This window comes from Aythya ferina (assembly GCF_964211825.1).
Source record: "Aythya ferina genome assembly, chromosome: 22".
NCBI classification, from domain to species: domain Eukaryota; kingdom Metazoa; phylum Chordata; class Aves; order Anseriformes; family Anatidae; genus Aythya; species Aythya ferina.
The window spans coordinates 1023755-1046171 of record NC_140320.1 but is presented as its reverse complement, the minus strand read 5'-3'; the positions used below and the strand labels follow the sequence as shown (position 1 = coordinate 1046171).

The 22417-nt window shown below is 45.2% G+C and overlaps 1 protein-coding gene and 1 long non-coding RNA gene across 5 annotated transcripts in view; both read left to right on the top strand.

Annotated features, from left to right (window-relative positions):
* KIRREL3 (kirre like nephrin family adhesion molecule 3) overlaps positions 1 to 22417 on the top strand; it is a 317016-nt gene that overhangs the window by 44863 nt on the left and 249736 nt on the right. The gene's annotated exons all lie outside the window — the stretch shown is intronic.
* LOC311422691 lies at positions 6685 to 21021 on the top strand. Its single transcript, XR_014685485.1, has 3 exons — positions 6685 to 6907; positions 20003 to 20082; positions 20588 to 21021. It is a non-coding gene; the product is annotated as an uncharacterized lncRNA (long non-coding RNA).

The following is a 22417-nucleotide window of genomic DNA, read 5'->3' as shown; positions in this document are numbered from 1 at the left end:
TCACCTTACGTATGTATGCGACAAGATGTCACAGAGTCGAAGGTAAGTACAGAGACTGCTAGAAATAGGATTTTATTCGTAGTGTGTTTTCGAAACTGATGAAATAGGGAGTGAGGAAACGTACTGTTTATTTTTCATCTCCACAGAAATCCACACGTTTAATAATAGCAAGGCACTGAAATACTTCAGCCAAAGCCCCAAATGTTTCTGTTCTCCAGGAACGTTATGTGGTTTTGGGGCTGCACGTCTTCCACAGATCTTGTATTGTATGCGGAGAAAGCTTTATGTGGTTTTGGAGTGCAGGCCAACCCCATGTCAGTCTCTATTTTTGGTTCAGATTGTGATGGTCTCCAAAATTTCCTTTGCTGTCTAATTTGCTCTTCAGTTCTGAGAGATGCTTTTGTTCACCTACAGGCAATTCAAGCAAAAGATAGACAGTCTGAGCCATTTTGGTGTTTTCTTTCTTTTTTTTTTTTTCTTGGTGTTTTACTGTGATATTGAGTACCCCATTCCCTGAGCCTTTTCCTGCCCAGGCACAATACTTGGCAAGTGTCTCAGCCAGCCTAAAGGTAAGAGGTAGCAGATAGGAGGTAAGCCTTTTAGGAGTCCTGGGGATAAAGCATGGCAGCATATCAAAGTCTCTTTCTTCTCAGCTAAATAGTTCAGGATTTTGCTTCCTTCTTGACAAAAGAAAGTCCAACTTGTCAATGTTTTCATTCTGATGATTCTTTTTTTTTTTTTTTTTTGGAAGGGGAGGGGTGAAGAGAGGGAGAAAACCCAATTTCTTTAGCACAAGTCTGCTTGTCAGTCAAATCCCACTTTTCAGCAGGAAATTGTAGGAAGTTGATTATCTTTATTGAAAACCTGCCATTGCATTTTTCTGTCACCAAGACCCAAGTGTGTGCAAAGTAGCAGTTGCCCTTCTGTACTCCTTCAGCCACTCCAGTGAGCCCCTGCCTACTCCAGGCAGGCACATCAGCGAGCATAAGCCATGTCTTTGCAGCAGAGGGTGATAAATCTGCCCTGCCCTGCCACAATAACCTTGGGTGTTGCTCAGAGTGTCTTTCCTCCATCAGGAGGGGGATAAATTTGGACTGGGTGGGGTGAGGAGCCCTACTGATCTGTCTGGTGAAAATCCATCCCTCTCTACTTACTTAATTAGGCTGTCGAGAACCTGGGATTAAAGACTTTGCGTTATTGGCTGAAGAAAAATAAAGATGGTTTAATGTGACTTCATCAAGCAGTCTTCAGCGGCATCTGTTACACTGCCCCAAATCGCTTGTGCATTTTGAACCCCTGGCCCTGAAGCGTGGCAGTGAGTTAGTACTTGTAGATTTGTCTTGGGCATCTATTCTGAGCACCCAAGTTGATGGCCATGAACCTGACTCCTGGGGATGCTTTATGTGTGTCTGGCTAATCAGTTTGATAGACTGTCCATCATTTATTTGTATTTAGGAGAGGGAAAATGTGTTGCCTGGACTCTGTGGGCAGGTATGTGCAGTGTCAGAAAGCAGTATCTGGCTCGGACCTTACAGGATTGCAGCAGCCTAAAATAAACCAAGGGGTGTTTTGTACAAAGGGGTTGGCATGAACCAAAGCAAGAAGAATGAAGCATCTTTCTGTCCCATTCAGATACTGCTGTGTGTTCAATAATGGTCACGCTGAGCTGGAAAATTCCACTGTATTTAGTGGGGTTTCTGGAAAAGTGTTCTGCAGCCAAACACAAAGACCTTGCTTCTTATCCCCTAAGAGCTGAGGACTGGAAATCACTCTCCTGATTTGGGGTTTATATGAGGTTGCACCACCTTGAGTGAAACCAAGGTTTCTGCTGCAAGCAAACAACCCTCAACTGCAAAAACGCCTGATGGTCGTGAGGAGGGATGGCATCCTGGGATGGGCATGTGCTGGATTTATTCTGCTGCTGTTTCCAAGTGGCTGCTGCTCATGTAACAGGCTTTCGTAGTGAATGCTGCAGGGTTTTTTATATATTGGATTTTTAGAACAGGATATTTATAAATGGTGAAGTTAAAGTGGGATGAACTGGTGGTTTTCTGTCTCGCAGTGATTTGCAGACTACAGTCAGGGCAAGAGGAGAAAACCTCTTCTGTAGCACAGTAATAATAAATAGGAAGCAAGAGTGTAGAGATGTTCAGCATGTTACTGTGCTCCTTAAAATACATATGCCTTGAAGTCTGCCAGGCGTTTTGTTCTACAAAGCATATGGTTTAACAGATAAAATGATTTCTGACCTGGAGACCTGAACTGACAACTTTGGAGACAAACAAAAACCAGGATGGCTCCATCTGTCAGGCCTGTTTCATCTCCATGCTGCTTACTGACATTTACGTGTTTGCATCAGGAAACTCTGCTTCAGTGCCCCTTTCCCTCCCTCTCCCCAGAAGTCAGGCAGCATCTGTCCTTGTGTGTCTTGACTTGGTGCATGTATTCAACTGCAGGCTCCTGGCCACGACCTCTTTAAAGGCATTTGCCATCTTTTTTGGCTTGCTGTTTTAGCAGTTGCTCGCTGGGGGAATGGACTGGTTGCTGGATTTGGCCTGAAGCACTAAGTACTCCTTCCTTCCTTCTCTGGGGGACAGAAGCTTGCCACAGGTCAAGTTAGTCAAGTTAGTTCCGTTTCTGTGATGTCAAAGAGTAATTCACAGATATCGCTTTAGTGATATATTCTTCTGGATGACAAAAGCTTTGGGTGCTGGCCCTTGCCGTCTGCTTCCATTTCAGTCTGTTGTACGTGTTTCACTAAATCCAAGGTCCTCTCTCAGTTTTCTGGAAATGTTTCATTTGATAGGTCTATCTGGCTGTGTATCCTTGCTATTTCCTGCACTACCTCCTGGCTCGTGCAGAAGTCATGCATCCCTTGCACTTAGCTGGACTGATTCCTTGTGTCACTGTTGAATCCAGAAGCCAGATGATGGTCTGGAAAACCCACCTGGCCTCTTCTTGGAAATTATAGTTCTTCATCAACATCTGCATGATCACAGCATTCAGGCTTTGATTTGAATAGGCAGTTGTAGTGCCCAGAATTGGCTGTGGATGTGGTCTACCTTGACTTCAGCAAGGCTTTTGGCACCGTCTCCCACAGCATTCTCCTCAAGAAACTGGCTGCTCTTGGCTTGGACTGGCGCACGCTTCGTTGGGTTAGAAACTGGCTGGATAGCCGGGCCCAAAGAGTCGTGGCGAATGGAGCCAAGTCCAGTTGGAGGCCAGTCACTAGTGGCATCCCCCAGGGCTCGGTGCTGGGGCCGGTCCTCTTTAATATCTTCATCGATGATCTGGACGAGGGCATCGAGTGCACCCTCAGTAAGTTCGCAGATGACACCAAGTTAGGTGCATGTGTCGATCTGCTCGAGGGTAGGAAAGCTCTGCAGGAGGATCTGGATAGGCTGGACCGATGGGCTGAGGTCAACTGCATGAAGTTTAACAAGGCCAAGTGCCGGGTCCTGCACCTGGGGCGCAATAACCCCAAGCAGAGCTACAGGCTGGGAGAGGAATGGTTGGAAAGCTGCCAGGCAGAGAAGGACCTGGGAGTGATGGTGGACAGTCGGCTGAATATGAGCCAGCAGTGTGCTCAGGTGGCCAAGAAGGCCAACGGCATCCTGGCTTGTATTAGGAATAGCGTGACCAGCAGGGCTAGGGAGGTGATCGTCCCCCTGTACTCAGCTCTGGTGAGGCCGCACCTCGAGTACTGTGTTCAGTTTTGGGCCCCTCGCTACAAGAAGGACATCGAGGTGCTTGAGCGGGTGCAGAGAAGGGCGACGAAGCTGGTGAGGGGCCTGGAGAACAAGTCCTACGAGGAGCGGCTGAGGGAGCTGGGCTTGTTCAGCCTGGAGAAGAGGAGGCTCAGGGGCGACCTTATCGCTCTTTTTAGGTACCTCAAGGGAGGCTGTAGCGAGGTGGGGGTTGGCCTGTTCTCCCACGTGCCTGGTGACAGGACGAGGGGGAATGGGTTTAAGTTGAGCCAGGGGAGTTTTAGGCTAGATGTTAGGAAGAACTTCTTCACTGAAAGGGTTGTGAGGCACTGGAACAGGCTGCCCAGGGAAGTGGTGGAGTCACCATCCCTGGAAGTCTTCAAAAGACGTTTAGATGTAGAGCTTAGGGATATGGTTTAGTGGAGGGCTGTTAGCGTTAGGTTGGAGGTTGGACTCGATGACCTTGAGGTCTCTTCCAACCTAGAAAATTCTGTGATTCTGTGAATTGCTCGTCTGGCTCTGTTCCCTTGAGAGGGAGAGTGGTGTTCCCTTGTGACCATGCTCCCGTGTGTCCAAACCAATTTGGACAGTAGCAGTGGTTTTACCTCTGCAGAAGGATGGTGGAGGACAGGGACCTGGGATCAGAGATGTCCTTTGTGTACATGCATGAGCTTGCTAGGTGGGGATGTGTCTGGGGATGGGCAGTGAGAGGTGGTTGCTGCCAGTTCCGGGAGGCTTTGGGTGATGAACTTGTTCTGTGTTGCCTCCTTTAATAAACTTTGACTTCTTGTCTCATTATTCTTTCAATATCCCCAATCTTCCTGTGTATGCTCAGTGGTAGAACAGATGATGGCTTAGGAGAGGGGGATTATTTCTGTTCTTCCCGGCAAATACATACCCACGTATTTATTTAAAGCTGGAACGAAAAAGCCAGTAGCATCTGAGAACAGAAGCTCTGCTAAGAAGTTTTAAGCAAATATTATTAGATATGACCTCTTATTTATGAAAGACTTTGCAAGTGAAAGTCTGTTACCCTGTTATTGCCTCAGCAAAAGACCTATTTTCCCAGCCATAATATCCCTGCCAGCAATCAGTCTGATTAGAGTTTAGGTTGATGCAGTAAATATACGAAAGCTCAATTTAACCAACAGCACAGAAGCAAATAATAATAAGTTGGGGCCGTTGGCCATAAAAATTCAGACATTTACCTTGAATGTTGACTTAAACCATTTCAATTTTGTGCCAAATGAGGCTTGAAATGCATCATCCGACGTACAGTGTCCAACCAATAAAAATTACATTAAATATTGTACCTTCCTGCTGGCAGCATGCTACAGAAGCTAAACTTCTCCCTCTTTGTTAGGGCTCCCTGGAAGCAACACAATAACTGATATTTTTTTGTTTGTTTTGGTGTCTCAGAGCATGCTGTGGATATTCCCTGATGCCATGGAGGCTTTCTGCCTTCACCTGGACCATATGGCAGAGTAAAGCTTTGGTGTTGCTCTGCTCAGAGGCATCCCAGCCTGCAATTCTAGGCTGAAGGAGCAGGAAGTAAAGATGGGTAAAGCAAAGCCGCAGAATCTTCATCTCTTTGCCTTACTGAGCTTCCTGATTCATTAGCAGGCCTGATTATCCAGTTCCTTGGCTTTAATCTCTAATTAAACACCACCACAGACAGCGTGTTTGTGCCAAGCTGAACATAAGTGGCCTCTTCTTAATAAATGCGTAACTCTGATCTCTGTACTGCTAACCAGAAAAATGTGAGAGCCTGAAGTTCTCAGGGAATGGTAATTGCCAAAGAGACTTTCACTTTCCCCCCCCCCCCCCCTTTAAATACACAGTCGATGACCGTTAGGCTTTCGGTATCTCTAGAATGGCAATTTCTTAAATCAAAAGCACATTCAGAAGAAGGGAGGGGAGGCCTCTCTGTGCCAGCAAGGTGGTAATTAATGCCTGGAGAGGTGCTGTCTTTTGTTTTCAGCTCTCGGGACAGCTTGGTATCCTCTTCCTGTGGGGACAGCGGTGCTAGGGCGGGTGCTAATTCCCCATTGCATGAGCAGGTTTATCTTGATAGTGGGCTAAAGCCATTGGAATTTCTCTTACATTTTTTGAGTCGTGTCTGTGTTCAGGAGTTCTACGAAGGAAAGTGATTCGGGGGATGGGGAATATGTTTAGGGTGGAGCAGCTATTATAAGGTATGTTATTCTGCTGCGTCTTTTAGGGACTGCTGGTTGAGCAGCAAACTGCTTGAGACAGGATCACACCGCCTCTGGAAGGGCAGTAATGCCTAAATTACTCAAATTTGATTGCAGAAGCACAGCTGATTACACCTCACCCCTACTTCTGGATGCGCATTTTCTTTAACCTCTTCTAGAGTTCTACCTGAAGTAGTAACAACTGCTTTACAGAAGGCCAAAAGCATTAAGGGAGCAAAGGTTTATGGCTGATGCATTGATGTGTACATGTGATGCAGGACTAAACCAGTGCTACACTTTAGTTTACAAAATCTGGGATTGGTTAGAAAGCTTTTGGCTAAAACATTTAAGCCTGAGGATACATCTGTGGGTCAAGATTGCATCCCCATAAAATAGCACACACCAAAAAGCTCTACAGTGTGTACATACAGGCCTGCCTATCTGCTTGGGCCATTTACCTCATGTTTTTTTAGCTCTATGTCTTATTTATCTGCTTTTTTTCCCTTTGGATAATTTGCAAAGTTGGGCAGGGGTTAGGAGCAGATCCCCCGAATCCCTTGGGACGAGGGGATGAATGGGGAACTGGAACCACAGAGCAAACAGGCAGAGTGTTTTTTTTCCCCCAGATTTACAACAAGCCTGCTCCTTTAAAGTCGCAGGGGGCTCATCTTGCATTGCATCCCCGGGGCGGTGGTTCAGCTGCGGAGGCAGCAGCAGATGGGGAGGCATCGCTATAAATTCCCTTGCCCTCAGAGGCTGCTGCCACGTGGCAGGCGGCTCTTCCCAGCGCTGTGCAGTGGGGGCAACGGCCTCAGGCTTGGGCTGTTCTCCGCCACGGTGAATCGTGGCACCTGCCCTTAGAAACCTGGATGGGGCACGGAGGGGGTCTGGTTTTGCAGCCCAGGTCCCCAGTGCGCTGGGTGGAAGTGCTGATATCTGCCTGCCCCATACGGAGCGTTAGGGACTGCTCTGAGCCTGAACCCCGCAAATCTAGGTGTGTGCAAGGTGAGACCACCCTGCCTGTTTGTGCAGTGTGATACCTCATGGGTTTGGGGTTTTGTGAAGGATGGGCTTTTTTTTTTTTTTTTTTTTTTTTTTTTTTTTTTAAAGCAAGTATATACAGGAGGTATTGAAAGCTTCCCCCCAGCACTTTTTTTTTCATTCTTGAAGCAGATGTGAAGATCGTGCTTTTGTCAGCTTTCCTCCACCTCAAAAGAAGGAAGAAGAATTTGAAAAGAATATTAAATTGCATTCGGGAAGGGTGCACAGAAGGGATGGGGGCAAGTTTTCCTATCACATCAGAGCTGTGTGTCCCACATTCCCCTCCTTGAGGCGGATCCTTTGCCTTGATTTCACTTCTTTACCTTTTTTCTTTTTTTTCTGTCATGACTCCTGGAATAATTAGTTACTAGCAACTGTGTGTGTATGTGGTTTTAAAGGCATCTTTTAAATCATCAGCGTGCGTTCCCTTTGCCACAGCTCTCTGCAGTGGCTCATCCCCTTGAAGATATGCAATCAATACTTCTCCTGAACCCACTGATATACTTGGCCATCACTTAAATATCATTACAGGAAAGATTTCAACGAGATCACTGCACATTATACTTTAAAGTTTGACTTTAAAAGAATGCCTGGGCTTTGCTAAAAGGCATTAGTAATGGGATTCTCTATCTTTGAGCTTAATTTATTCTGAAGAGAAAAAGGCCATTATCTTAAATCTTTTTCCACTTTTTTTTTTTTTTACCCTTACAAAAAGAAAAAAGGAAAAAGTAGGCCTCTGAAGTCCAGTACTTATGGCAAAATCATTGTTTAATTACTGACTTGTTTAACCCTTCGGAGGAAGAAGAGGCTGGGGAGGTGAGGTGTCATGTCTCGCGTTGCTGTGTGTGGGTAGTGAGTGCTGTGGCTGGCGTGCATTCCAACCCCTCCTTCTCTTGGCCTGCTTTGTTCCAGGATCAGCAAGTTGTGGGCTCATCTTTTCTGCAAAAGACTAGAGTCATTCATGTTATGCAGTGCTGTGCTTTGATATGGGTGTATGCTGGCTAAACCAGAAGATTGGATAGGAAAATCCTTTTTCACATTTCAGCTTTTTTCTCAACATTAGCCAATGACTACAGGATGGGAGCCTCCATCTGAAAATCATCCTGATCACAGACCAGTTCTGCTTTGCAGAGTTCTTGTTAGCTGAAAAGCAAACAAAAAAACAAACAAACAACAACAACAACAAAAAAAACAGACTGGGGTGGATACTTGTCCATTGGTGCATTTAAATGCAGGGTATCATGATGTACCACCAGACCAGGGAGCCTCTAAACTTCCTCTTAATCCTCAGCCAACCTTGAATTTTTGGGTATGTCACTGACACCTGCATTGTGCTCATGCTTGTGCTTCAAAAATCAGTCTTACCTTGGGTTAAATCCCCCCTGCGGATGGGTCTTTCCTTGAATTAAATCACGCACAGCTCCTTGAGTAAGGACAGAAACATAACCCAAAGTCAGCTTGCAGCAGCAGCAGGTTTTTTGTTTGTTTGCTTGCTTTCTTTTGCAGGACTGATGAGCAAAACTGAGGAAAGCTTTTCAGTTCAGAGCAACATGTGGTTCCCTAGAGCACTGGGATGTTAGTGTACTTAACTGTGAAATGTGGGGGGCACTGGAGCAGAGAAGAGCAGAGGCTTTGCCCCAGGGCTGTGGGAAGTGATTTAACTCCAGATGTCCTCCACCCTGGGCTGTGGCTTTCCCATTTCACCTGAATTGGTTTCTGCTCTCTGGGATGGAAGCAGGACTCTGTCACTTAGAGCTATAGTTGTTGGTGCCCGAGTTATCATGAGCTAAGGATCAATTATACATTAGAGACCTGGTAATGATGAGAATTAAATGATGAGCTTTTGCCGAAGTGAGCTGTGCTTCTGTTCACCTTCAAGTAGAAACTGCTCTGAAGAATGCCAACATCTGCACAAATAATCCATCTCGTGGAAAGCACAGTTGATCTCATGTTTGCATAAGGGAGTGCTCTTCTGTTGTCTCTCCTGGGGCACTGAGCTCTGCATGCGAGAATGCAGGATACCATGGGTTTCTAAAGGGCCCTGCCTGGTATAAGCACGTTTCCTCTAGCTCCATTAGTGAGGAGCACGGAGGCAGCAGGGCCATGGAGTGTCTCCCCGGCTGCATGTGGATGCTCCAGCTGCTCCTTCCCCAACCTGTAGTGAGGTGCCAGCTGTGCTGAAGGTGCAAGATCTTGTTTCTCTAAAGCACTGTGTGGTGAGTGCAGGAGCCTGCCTCCCAGGAGGGATGGTCTGAGCACCTTTTGTGTTGGTATTCCTCTGTGGTTCCGTCTTTCTCTAAGGCTAAATCAACCAAGCTGAGCTTGTCATTTTGCTCCTGCTATGCCTGGATAGTTATAAACAGGGCCATGACCCAGGGGTGTCTTGAGTCATTCAAGGCTTCTACTTTTTCAGATGTTTTCTCATGGCTTTAGTCCTAAGCATGCCTTAAACTTAGGTCTCTTGTCTTAAAACAGTTTCACTGGGCATCTGTAGCATAACCTTTAATTTGTGCAACTTGTAAGGTTGTACAGAGTGATATTGAGTCCTCATGACAATACAGTCCAGTGGTTAAAGCAGTATCAGGCACTTTTCTTCTGCTATTTGAATCCCTTTGACTCAGTTTCTCTCTGTGGTAAAGCTGTATTAATGTTGCTTACCTATTTCGATGCAGTTCTGAAGGTTAATTTATTTTTTGTGAAGCACTTAGCAAACATTAAGTGTTACATAAATCTCAAGTGTTATTATCCACAAGATGCATTGATTTGCAGATTGTGGTCATATTGTCTGGATTTCTTTTTTCCTTTAAAAAATTTCAATCCATTAAAGGGGGGGGGGGGACACACCCGTAGCTCTTATACCAGACCAAACAGTTGCATAAACAAAGAGCACAAAATGTCTAATCAATGATAAGGCAAATGGGGCCAATTGCATATCAGCTGCAGCCTGGAATTATGGTTCTCACGGACCGCACCGGAGAGCCAGGGCTTGTTAGGATCAGTGCTGCCATGTGGGAGCGCGGTGACAAGCTTGCGGTGCTCGCGCTGCTTGCAGCTCACCAGGTGTGCACTGCAGTATGACATTTTCCCACTTTTCCTTATTTCCATGTGCCGTGTGCCACTCTGTGCTGCCTCCAGTTGCCCTTAGTTATTAAAGGGAGCAACTCATGCGCTGTAGGGAGAGGTAAATTCTTCCAACAGAAAGCAGTATTATTTACACATCTATGCCCCTATTATCTCTCTTAGGACGTGGCAATACAGACTGTTTTTTTTGGGGGTACTGCACATAACCGCAGGGAATAAATCATCAGGGAGCAGCAGTGAGGAGCAGGGTTGCTCGTACAGCACCTCGATGATGCTGTAATTTACCCTATCAGGAACAGCAGGACAGGAGAGATAACTGAATGCTCTCTGTTACACTGGGGGAACCAACAGAAAAGGGGTTTTGGCTGAATGGCAATGTAAAGGCAAGTGTTTTGTTTTTCTCCCTTTTTGCTTGGTAAGCCAAGATGGAATAAGCAGAAGCTGTGTTTTTTATCCTGTTCAGAGCCATGAAAGGTGTCTCCTCCCTACTTCCAAATCAATCATAACTCTCTTAGACTCATTGATTTACAGACAGCATGACACCACCTGCTCCCTGCTCCATGGTTGTTTTTTTTTTTTATTATTACTTTTTGTTATTTTTTTGCTAGAAATTCTGGATTTATTGTGTTAGTGTGGCAAGAAGCTGGCTGTAACCAGAGGCTGAGCTGGGTGAGTTGCACCTACCTTGGCCCACTTACGTGGGCCAAACTCTTGCCAGTGGTCTCTAGCCTGATGGTCATTCAAGTGTGGCTCTCCCTTGGACACAGCTCCTGTTGAATCCTCTTGCTGCTTAATTCAGCTGCAGAAAGGAGATGTATGGTGGTTACACCAGGTTCTCAGGCATCTTTGCCTCCATTTCTCTGTGTTCCCTCGTGTGTGGTAGGCCCTTGAGTTTTGCCATGGTGCACGGGTTTCTGAGATGTGGAAAAGTGATGAAGCTATTACTTTTCAGCAAGCCCAAAAGCATGCTTTTGTTATTTTGTTTGCTACTGGATGGGATTGGTGTTTGCAGAAGTGCTTTGACATTCTGGGCAGATGGACTAGACAAGTGCAAAGTGCTGTTGTTCTCATCCTATGACGAGATGTGAAAGCTGAAGATGCACTTGTAACAAACTTTCCCCAAATATGAAGTGTGCTGGGGGTTTCGAAGCTGATCCATTCAGTGCCTCTGCTCTTGAGCAGAGAGGCCCTTCTGAGGCAGTAGATTACAGCCGTAAGTGTGTACTGCTGAATGGGATATCTCTCCTGCAGTACACACTTCCATTGTCCCAACCACATTTTGGTATTTGCCATAAGCCACGCGCTCTTATGAAAAACCATTTGCAAGATAAGTAAAGGAAAATGTAATCCCTGAGTGGAATGAAGGGTGCTTTGAAATGAATGGGGGATAATCCTTTTGTTGTCTGTTACAAATGCACTTTATTTCTGCATTATCTGAGCATGAGAATAGACTGTTCGCTCAGCCAACAAATCCACTGCAGCACCCTCTCCCCAATGCGTCAAACCCAAGAGACAGGCGGCAGAGCAGCCTCTGAACTTCCTCAGGTCTGCGGCTTGCAAAAAGGTTTCCTTTGAATTTCAAAATCCTGCTGGCGTGATTATTTTGGTGCTTGCAATGTACGCAGAGTGTTGGCTTAAGTCACACTGAAAGACATGGGTTGAGATTCACAAAGCAGCCTGAAGGATTTAGCTGTCTACCTGCCCTTGATCTTCTATCAAGATGGGTAGGGAAATCTGCCTAAATTGCTTTTAAAATCAGAAAGCCCAACCGTTGCCCCAGGGAGCTTGCAGTCGGGGTGGAGAAGGATAGAGAAGAATTTCTTCCTTTTTTTTTTTTTTTTTTTTTCTTTTTTTTTTTCTCCCTCGTTGTAGTTTTCTTTCTCTTGTTGGCACATTTCTCATAGCAAGTTCAAGCCCATTGACTTATGCAAGGAGATACCTCCAGCTTTTGCAGAATGCAGACTTTCTGACCCATGTGGCCAGCAGCCAGGCGTGATCCATCTGGCCATGCTGTCAGAAAGCAAATCTCAGAGCTTAAAGACTGAACACTGTGTAGTCTTGAACTCTGTAGCAACTACCTGTAAAGTCCTTTAGTTACTGCAGACATTGATTCTTAGGGCTTGTAAAATGAGTCACAGAGTGGCTGTTTTTTTTTTTGTTGTTGTTGTTGTTTGTTTGTTTTTGACCTAAGTTCAGTAGATACAAGAAGGGTGTATTTGTTTGCTCTGATTTTAGGGCCCGCCATACTCAGCTTCCAGCCAGCAATTCAAAACTTCCTTGTGCTCCCCTGCTCTCTTGGTTTGGTGTAGAGCTTCCCATTGTATTTCCATGGTGTGTTGAAGACAGGGTGCAGATTTTGTTTTACTAGTTTTTTTGAAGAAACTCCCTGAAATCGAGGTCTGTCCCAGGTCAAACAGTGTTGCACAGCTGGTTGAATGGTTGAGTGGTGATGCTTGATGCTCCAGTGCACGAGATGTAACAGGGCCCACTCCGAGCTCAGCTGTGTGGGGACCATCGTGATTTTTCCCTAATCAACAGGTTCAAGCCTGGAACTCCCAGAAATCCCCAGCCCTTAACCATGAGTGGTATCAGTCTTGGAATAATCCAGTTGCTTTCAGTAAAACAATTATAGCTGGCAGAATTTGTCTTTGCTTGCATAGTAATTAGGGAAGAAAAGGAAATTAATTAAAAAGCTAATTATAAAGCCTATGAACATTGTTTTCAAATCTTTAGATGAATTTACTTTTGCTGAATGCCACCTTTTTTTTTTGATTTATTTGGCTCCAGCAGTGGTAGGTTGGGAATCTGAGGGAAATGAGCCATTGGTTCTTGACGTGGCATGATGCTGTGCTGTCTTGTAAGGAGATTGTCATATGCGATGGGAAAGACACAGGAACAGCACTAATCTGACTGTAAGCCTGTTGTCTTCCAGCTTTTTCCATTATGAAGCACAAAACAAATTTAAGTTTTCTGCCTCCTGGAGTCTCATGCCATTCTAATCTAAAGCTAATCCCTTCAAACAAGCATATGTCTGCCCTTGGAGCAGGTTTGTTGTGGGGTCTTGCTTTCTTGGGAGCTATGTAGCGCTGCAATTAGTCTAGGTGTTTAGGTGGCTTCTTCTGGACCATGTTGTGCTCAGCAGCAATTTAAACCGAGTGTCCACTGGTAAATGGTAAAAACTACCCAGGGAAAACGTGATGTTCCCATGCATAGCAAATGTATTCATTAGCATCAAAGCTATTATGCAGAGTATCAAAATGACCTTGCAGTCATTAGAATCTAGGTATGTTATGACTTAAGTTTAGAGGGACTTGCATTACAATGTATAATCTAATTAGTGTTACCTCTGCTAATTGCTACATATTGCTGAGGTATATAAAATAAATGCATGATTGATGGCAGGTCCCACCAACGCTTATGCTAGCCCCCATTTTTAAACAGGAAGACAAAAGCACCGGGATAATAAGTTACAGTAATTTAGTTACCTTTGTTGGCACCTTTTTAATGCAGCTGTTGTTTTATGCCTGAATGTGACAAAGTTTTTTGTACGTGGGTTGTGACTGTAGGGTTCACCAGGGCCCTTCATAAGGTGGAATCAGATGACTGGATCCCTCTCGTGGGTAGGAACATCAGAGAAAGCGGATGGGGAAGTAAAAGTAGTAGTTGGTGGTGGGTTTGCCAATTGGCTGATCCAAGTGCCTGGCACAGCTGTGGATTTAGGATTCGAGTGGTCTCCTGTGCTGTCAATAAAAAGTAAAAGCAAGTGCTGAGGTTTTTAGCCCCATATCACCCTATGTCCTCTCTCCAAACCTAGAAGTTTGTTCTTGGGGATAGAGATCTGGTATGAATTCTCTACAAATAAGTTAAGAAAGTGATGGCTTGACCAAGGAATAGTTTCTGTAGGAGTCTGTGCTCACTGTGTGGAATGGCTGTTTTTTCATATATCCAGGTAATTAATGACTGGATGAATGAAAGAGAACTATGTTCTCTTCAACCTGCCTTGCTGGTGAACAGTACAAGTAGTGTAAGGGAAGCTGGAGAAAGTGGGCAGACGCTACAGGAAAGGAGCACATACAGGTTTGGTGTGACCAGGATGGTGTCTCCACCACTACTTCTGTTCTCGCTGTAAGTACATCTAAAGGGGGAGATGGTGGGTTAACAGTGAGAGAATCAACTGTAAACATGTTCATAACAGCAAGCAAGAATAGCTGCAGACAAAATCTTCCTGTTGGAAATGGCTATGCATACCTGAACTGCTGCTTCTGGAACACATTTTTGTTTCTCAGCTCAGTGCCACCTCTGCTTCCCAGCTGTCCTGGTGGGGATTTTTGGTTTGCTTGTTTGTTTGTAGCAATAACCAGGTTAGGAAACATTGAACTGCAAATAATTAAAATGAAATCTTTGTTCCATGTGCTCTCTAGTCCTAGGAAGTCATCATCAGAGCCAGACTGTGGTATTTTGATATTCCACACTCTTTTTTTGATATCTGGATTGCAGTTACAAAGCAGGGAAGGATGGCAGGCCTAGCAGTTTTATAATCGCTCTTTCTAATGTGCAGTACCATGGGACACCTCTTAGATGTCTCCACAGTGGCTTCTGTGTGCTTCAAACACGTGTGCTGTTAAATGCAGAAACCAGCTACTGAATTAATGAATATGCCTTCAAAGGACCCTCCCCCCTTTCCCAAGCTGGAGATCTGAAGGCGATCTCGAAGTGGGTGACGTGCCTTTGAAAATTATGCAGCGCAAACAATAAACCTCATTAAATAAAGTCAGCAAAAGTAGCACAGAAAATCCAACGTGGAGAACGGACATGGGGGGACCGACACTGGGCTTCCTCAGCCCAGGACAAGGAAGGCAGTAAAAAAAACAAACAGGCGTGCTGCAAGGGAAACTGGGGACAAAGCAAGGTGCACTAGAGTGCCCGTGGGTTGTCTTTTCCCCGAGGGGTTTTTGGATGCATAAGTTGGGCAGAAGGAGCCCTGCGGGGGGCAGATCCACCACCACCATCTGCAGAGGGCCTTCCCTTCTGCTGGGTGCGAGGCCTACTCGGGCCCAGTGCCTGCCCCTTCTGAAATGAGGATTAATGAGTTCTTCTATCTGATACTTGTTTGAGATTCGCCATTTGGGTTCATTTTAAACTAATTTTATTCTCCATGTCGCTGGCAATTTATGCAGCAAATGCAATTATTGGAGATGAACGCCTGCCACAGCTGAAGGCTAGAAGTGCCACTTCCTTGGATGTGCAAGGAGCGGAGAGCTGGGGGACTGGGGTGGGGGGAGGGAAAAAGAATATTAGAAAAATAATCTTTCCCCACAACACTCTCAGAGCTGATACACACACCTTCATAAAAAAGTAATTTAATTTTCCCAGTGCAGCACGAAACGGAGATCTAATTATCCACTTCTAAATTGCTTTCTTAATTTTTCAAAACATGGCTTTTTGTTTATGCCTTTCCCTCAGCCCTGCTTAGAGGCTGCCATGGAGCTCACCTCCATATGGAGGTCAGTGATAAAGCCACCTGGAAATGTACTTTCTCTTGATAGCAGGTGTCAGAGCTCCTAATGTGCCACGTGGGCCTTTTGTCCGCTGTAATGGTGCTTCTCCATAGAAATGCGCTTTGAAGGCATCCTCCACGTGATGGTGGAGAAGGCAGGGCCACGCTGGTAATTTGGGAGGCAGCCCTGGGAGCGTGGCTGGGAGCTTCCTTAACATTCACATCGACTGTTTTCTTGAGGTTTGCAGGGGTTTTACTGCCTCAAAACAGCACTTTTGCTGGTTTCTGCACTTCCTCACTTGGAAGTGTTTGTACATCCTCACGGTCTGTTGTGTATCAGTATCAAAGACCATAATCCTCTGTAATGAAATTTCTGGAGTTTCCTGAAGATTCCCGCAGGCACTGCCTTTTAGGCTGTTTATTTACCTTGTACCTGGACAATACTTTCTGCACAGTCCCAAGAGACCTGTGCTTCTGCAGGAAGCTCTTGTAAAAATCATCAGCGGGTGTTAGAGCAAAGAGAAGTGTTTGAAAAACTTGGTTTTGATCATATTGCAGAGTACCCTCCCCACACTTCATGTATTCTTCACATGAATTTCCCTAAACTTCAGCTAACAGGCTTGCTGTCTGAATTTAAGGTGATGTACACACACCTTCTCTAATATTTATAGGATAAATGCTAAGCTGTACTTTAGTGATTATCATGAGTTTCTGAAAAACAGATTTCTGATGTTGGAGATAACATGACACCTTCAATTATTTACCAGTAACTGTTTTCAACCTGCCAGCAACAATTTGTCGGTGTTAAGGTATTGAGGAGAACACAAAGCGATTCAGATGTGATGTCCGTCTTTTGAACTTTCTTTGCATTGCATCCCGCTGTTCAACGCTCCCTCCTCACACTCCCCTGCACCATGTTCTTCCCATGTATGGGACCTGGCAATAGGTTTTGTACGGAATGATGTATGATTGATGTTTTTCATCCCTAATTTGTCTCACTGGTGCTGGTGGGTTTTACATATTCTTTTTTTCTTTCAATGCTCTAAATTTAATAGCAGCAACCCAGTACACAGAGCTTTTCAGGCTGGCCTGCTTATTGCTGGTTTGGATCTGGCTCGCTGCAATGGGGGATGCCCAGCTGTAGGGGCAGGACTGGTCCCTGCGCATCTCCATCCGGATGCGTGTGGGTCAAGGACTACGTGGGACTGAGCTGTCAGCTACTTGTGAAGCTCGCCTGCAGAGCCTGCCTGTTCAATAATGCTCTAATTAACTACTGCAAACTTCAGAGGACCCAGCTAACTATAATTGAGAGATCAACAGAGGCTGCGATGAAGTTAGATGTGCATACTAATTACTGAATTATCTAACACCTGCTTTTGAGAGCGGCACCAAAATATAAATACATTTTGCATTGTAAGGCCCTTGCTATAAGGAATGCAAGATGTGCGAGCAAGAGATGAAGTGCCTTGTCAGACAGTGCTTAGATCCCTTTTAGTGTCTGCAGCTTCCTAGAAGCGTCTGCAAGACCTCATTTGACAAACCTCTATCCTTTATTTTTAGTCAGGGTATTGCGGCTGTCGTGTTGCAGGCTCAACCTGCAAGGAGCCAATTAAGCAGTATTCCAAACATTAAATCGGATGCTCCTGAGGTGGTGGCGGCAGTGGTGGTGGTGGTGATGATGATGGACTTTGCAAGGCCCTGGTGAATTCTTCCCGTGCTGCAAGTTTTGTGTCAGTGTCCAAATGACACAATTTGCTGTCAGCTCTGAAACCTCTTGGAGGAAAATAAATAAATAAATAGAAATTAGGATTCATTTTTCAGCTGCCACAGCCACAGATAAAAGGTTAAATGTCCCAGGTATTAGTGTAGTGGTCTGCTGAAGGTCTGTTGCCAATCATTCTTGATATAGGGAGGGGAAAAGGGAAATGGCTGAGAGAGAAACAGCTGCTTTTTTCTCCCTTATTCCATTCTGCTGTTTTATTTTTTTTAATACCGATCTAAGGTGCGATTTCCACATCATCAGCTCAATCAGCCATCACCATCAGCCCTCTGAAGGCAATAATTTTCTGCTAAGCAATTTTGTCACTGTGCTGGAAGAAAAATGAAACCAACATTTCAGTGCTTTGTCCAACCAGGAATCAGCACATGGCACAGTTCACCATCTCCCCCCCTCAACAAGTGGCTATTCACTTTTTTTCCTTTGAGGATTAAGCCACTTACCATGGAAAATACTTGAGCTTTGCTATTTCTTATCTTTTTTTTTTTATTATTTTTATTTTTTGAGTATCCTATTTGCTCAAGTGTCATAAGACGTGTTGGTTCCTTTGATGGTTTCAAGTAGCATTGTTTAGGCTGGTTACAGATCTGGTTGCATACTTTGCTGTTCACAGCTAACTGCTCCATCCCTCCTGAAAGGCAGGAGCTCACGTGAAACCTCCTGCTCTTGAAGTGGCGCTTTTAGTCACCGCTGCTGTGATGCACAAAGCCTTGAGATCCGTAACTCTTGAATGTATTGAGCCAGAGCCAGGTAGGTGAGCAGGTTGGCAGCGTGCGTTTGTTTTGCACAGCTGTTTGCTTGCAGAGCGGGGCTGCAAACAGCCTCTTCTTCAGAGTCCTATTGACACCTGGTCCTGAGCACAATGCTTTTGCTAGTGACCTCTTGGAAAGATAGAGATGTTTTGCCCATTACTGCCTTGTCCCAATGACTCTCGTTGGTTGCTTCCAACTGAACAGCCTCGCGTGAAGCTGTTAGGAGTTCGTTGTGTTTAGGGAAGTTGTTTGAAATTCTTCTCCTGCACCTCTTATCAGAAGCAAACCTGGGATTATTGACTGCTTGTAATGCTAAACTTTCCATACGCTGGCCTCAGCCTACTGCTTACTTTGAAAATCTTTTTGTAACCGCAGTTGCCAAGCAACTGTCAGCTGTATTTCGAAGATGCTTACCACCTTCAAGATGTTGGGGCCCAACTGCTGCCGCTACATTCTGCAAGATTACTGCTTCCCCGGGCAGAGGGCTTTGTGAAGGCCAGGGAGCATTCTTCCCGTTCTACCCTTATCGCTGCTTGCTTTATTAGTGTGTTTTCACAAAGCTCTCTGCCTTCTTACTCCACTGATTATTGTGCTGGTTAGGCTCCAAGGGAGCACCTGGCTCTCACAATTTGTCCTTCCAGCACACGCTTTGACACTGGGCGTATGGGAGCTGTGGAAATCCAAGCATTGCCCCTTGTAGCCAGCATTCTAGTTGTGTTGTATTCTTTTCGTCTTACAGAGAAAAAAAAAAAAAAAAAAAAAGGTATTTTGGTAGGAGGAAAGATGGAGCAGGGTGTGGGGAGGCAAAGAAAGAAAGAAAAGGAAATCTGTGGCTGTGTTGTGGCTGGGGGTCGCTGCTGGCAGTGGCTCTCAAAAGGCAATTGCTTCTTGGTGTGGCTGTAGGTTTCACTGAGACTCCGCTCCTCTCCACGGGAAGCAGGTGCTCCAGGTTGTTTCTGCAGCCGTAGAAGCCTGGTAGCATCTCTCGTGGCCTGAACAGAATGAGAGGGCCAAGGGGAAATTAGAAGTCCATCAAACTTTGCCTACAGAAGTGCTTATTAACAGACTCCCTCTGTACATGGATATGCATGGTTTATTTCATTTTAGTGCCAGCCTATTCCATTTGGGTTAATAAAAGAAATATCCGTTCTATTAGGTGCATTACAGTGACAAAGCACCAAGGGAGCGGGAGGCTGCGTGCTTGTCAGCCGCCTGAGTATTGGGCTGTCAGTTGTGCCATCAAGCCTTCCTGCTTATTTGCAATTTTATTTTCAGATGTGATTGACATCTGGAGGCTCTGACATTCTCGGCACAAACATACAGCCTGTTATTATGCTTGCATTAACATTTTGATAAACACACAGTGCAGCATTGAAAAAGTAATTACATGTCATCACATCTCTGCCTCATCAAAGAAAACTTTGCTGTGTAATTGCTCCAAGATTTACCCAGGTACAACGTACAGCTTCCAGCAAGAGCTCCTTTCTGTTGAAGAGTTTACATTTACCTTTTAAGATGCACAATATCCTTTCCCCATGGGGCTTTCTTGGTCTAAAATAAACCTGGCAATATAATTTAGCTTTCCATAAATATGCTTGGATATTAGAGTGTAGTACTTTTTGCATAATAGTTATTTAATGCTTGATGTAAATATGTTGTGTATTATATGGGCTAAGCTATCAAGGTAAGTTTTTGACGACTGGGAGAAATAGCACATTGTTACATTGGCTTTTGCATTAGCAGAAGGGTCCTTTTGCACTTATATTTATATCAGTACTTCTCACAATGACATCTAATTTTACAATAAAGTGAGCCTAGCTGAAGCGCCTCGCTCTGGATTCTAAAATATTGGCTATTTCCTCACTTGTAAAGGACTTTTCTGATGTGTCTCTGAAAGAGGTATTATATGGAAGAATACAAATAATTCCAAAGGTTTTTTCTTCCTTTCCTAGGAGCCAAGTAAGGAAGAGAGTCTCATTGATGTTCAGTCAATAAATCTTGCGAGATAGACACTGAAAGACCTGAATGAAAGGTAGAAGAAAAAACCACGTGTATGACAATAAAACAGGTGAAATTGGTCAATCAGACAATTGCTAGCCGTGTTGCATTTTCAGGTTATTTCAGATACAGTGTGCTGGCCAAGTCAGCTTTCCTCCTTGCTGGGAAGTCCAGATAATATGAGCCTGTATCTACTGGTAACTGATGGGATTATTCCTTTTACTCAAATAGCACTTGTCTGGACTCTAGAATGACAAATTTTCGGTTATGTCCCCGATTCTGGTGGGATAATGTACCTAACCCCAGTCCTCCCTATAGGCAGGCAGTGCTTCTAATGCCTCAGCTAGAGAGAAGAATTCTCAGGGTTGTTCATGAGAGGAGGTTTGTGGCCAAACCCTCTGAGATGCCTGTTCTCTTGTTATATAGCAGTAAGGAAAAAGAGTGAGGAATGGCTTTAGGAGTCGTTTCTTCCCATCTTCTGTCTTATGCCTTTCATCATGGCTTCCAGTTCAAATGAAAACACCCCCTTCCCTCTCCAGGAGCAAATTTTCTCTCTTTTCTTCAGCTTGACATAATGGGAGTGATGTGTGGAAGCATTTTCTCCTTGACTAGCCTGCCTCGAAGTGACTCTGAACCCATCACTGTGTGCAGGACAGGAGCTGCACCACCTTATAGCTGCCACCACCCAAGCACATCAACTTTCCCCAAAAGCCAGCTGCCTTGTTCCCCGGGACTGGTGCCATCTCAGACAGCAGTGCCAGACCATACTGCTGCAAGCCAGCACCTGCTGGGACTGGGAGCTGCAAAAGCTGTGCCCCTTGGGGAGCCTCTCTGCAGGAGCTGCCAGGTGGATAGCAAGAGGTCCGAGGGGTCCTGGAGCAGCTCGCCACCCATTGCTGCTTCAGGAGCCACAGCTCCAGGCACTGGCTGGAGCGATTGGCATGGCTGGCCTTGCTGGGAGGAGGGATTTTGTAAGAAGCATTAAAGGCGGACAGAATGGCGCGCATTTCCAAGTGTGTTTAATGGTTTGATAATGCGATGTTAGTGTGTATTAATCCTCTAAGGAGATTGGTATTAGCTCAGCTTTAGCACTAGACTGAATAAATACACTAACAGGATGCACCCCGGCTTGTGCCTGGAACATCTGTATCCAACATCTGTATTATTATGATTATAGGCTTGTGGCCTACATACAGTATCTATGAAATGAGATCTGCTATTACACCTTTAGTGCAGCCTGGATAGGTTAATTCCCCAACCCTGCTGCCAACGCCAAGTCAAATGGCTGGAGGAGCAATCCCAGGCTGTGCCGAGGGTCTCCGCATCGTTCTGGAGTGGCACAGGGCAGCGCTGGATCAGTCCCTGGCTTCTGCAGTGACTGCGAGGGAAACAACGTGTGCAGACCTGTGGCTGTCACCCCCCAGTGCTATCTGGGTGGGTGAAATTGGGATTGCAACACAGAGTGTTTTTTCTGGCATTGCATTCAACCTTCTGCTTTCCCCCTTTTGTGGGGAGCAGCTCCCTGGGTTTTAATTGTTTCCATCTCTGTGGATGCTGTGAGTAAAGCGCAGCTTTCAGGCCAGGCTGCTCTGTCCAGAAGCTTCAGGGTGTCTTCCCAGTGCCCCGCAGCTTCGTACACATGAGGAACTGAGAAACTCAGGCAGTGGCAGCCCCTCCGTGGTCTTCCAAGGGTTTGGGTGCAGATACCATTAAAAGACATTAACACCAGAGCCAGGGGAGTCCCATGCACCAGCCTCCCCATCACAGTTTATCATGTTACTTATCCCAAGGAGCCATTACAAGTGACTCGTGATTCCTATTCATCTTTTCTGCCCTCACCCATTTACTTTCAGGACATTTACATTTAAATATGTGTTTCTGCAGAAGCTTTACAGGAAAGCAACATTGGACCAAAAAAAAAAAAAAAAAAAAAGTGGTTTAAAATGCATTTTTCATGCTCTTTCATACTCTATCGATTTTGTTTTTCTCATTTTTTCTTATAAAGAGAAGGTTTTCTAATACATTTTTCAGAAATAAAGGAGTCAGCAGTTCTACCCTCCTAAAGCAATAGTTATTCACCTAGATTATAAACAGAATTTGTGAGGGAGGGATATTTATATAAATTTCCTTTTTCAATAAAATGAATATTGTGAAAAAGCGGTAGCTCACAGTGAGTGGCTCCCAGGCACAGGGTTCGGAGGCTGAATTTCTCCCTTGCCTGGGCTCCTGGTGATGGGCAACGTGCTTCGCTTTGCCCGCACATGAGAGCTGGCAAGGAGGGAGCGCGGAATCACCTGCCTCTTCCCAGCGCAAGTGGCTTGCAGGAAAAATCAGTTTTGTCTTGTCATGCAGCAAGACTTTTGGTAAGC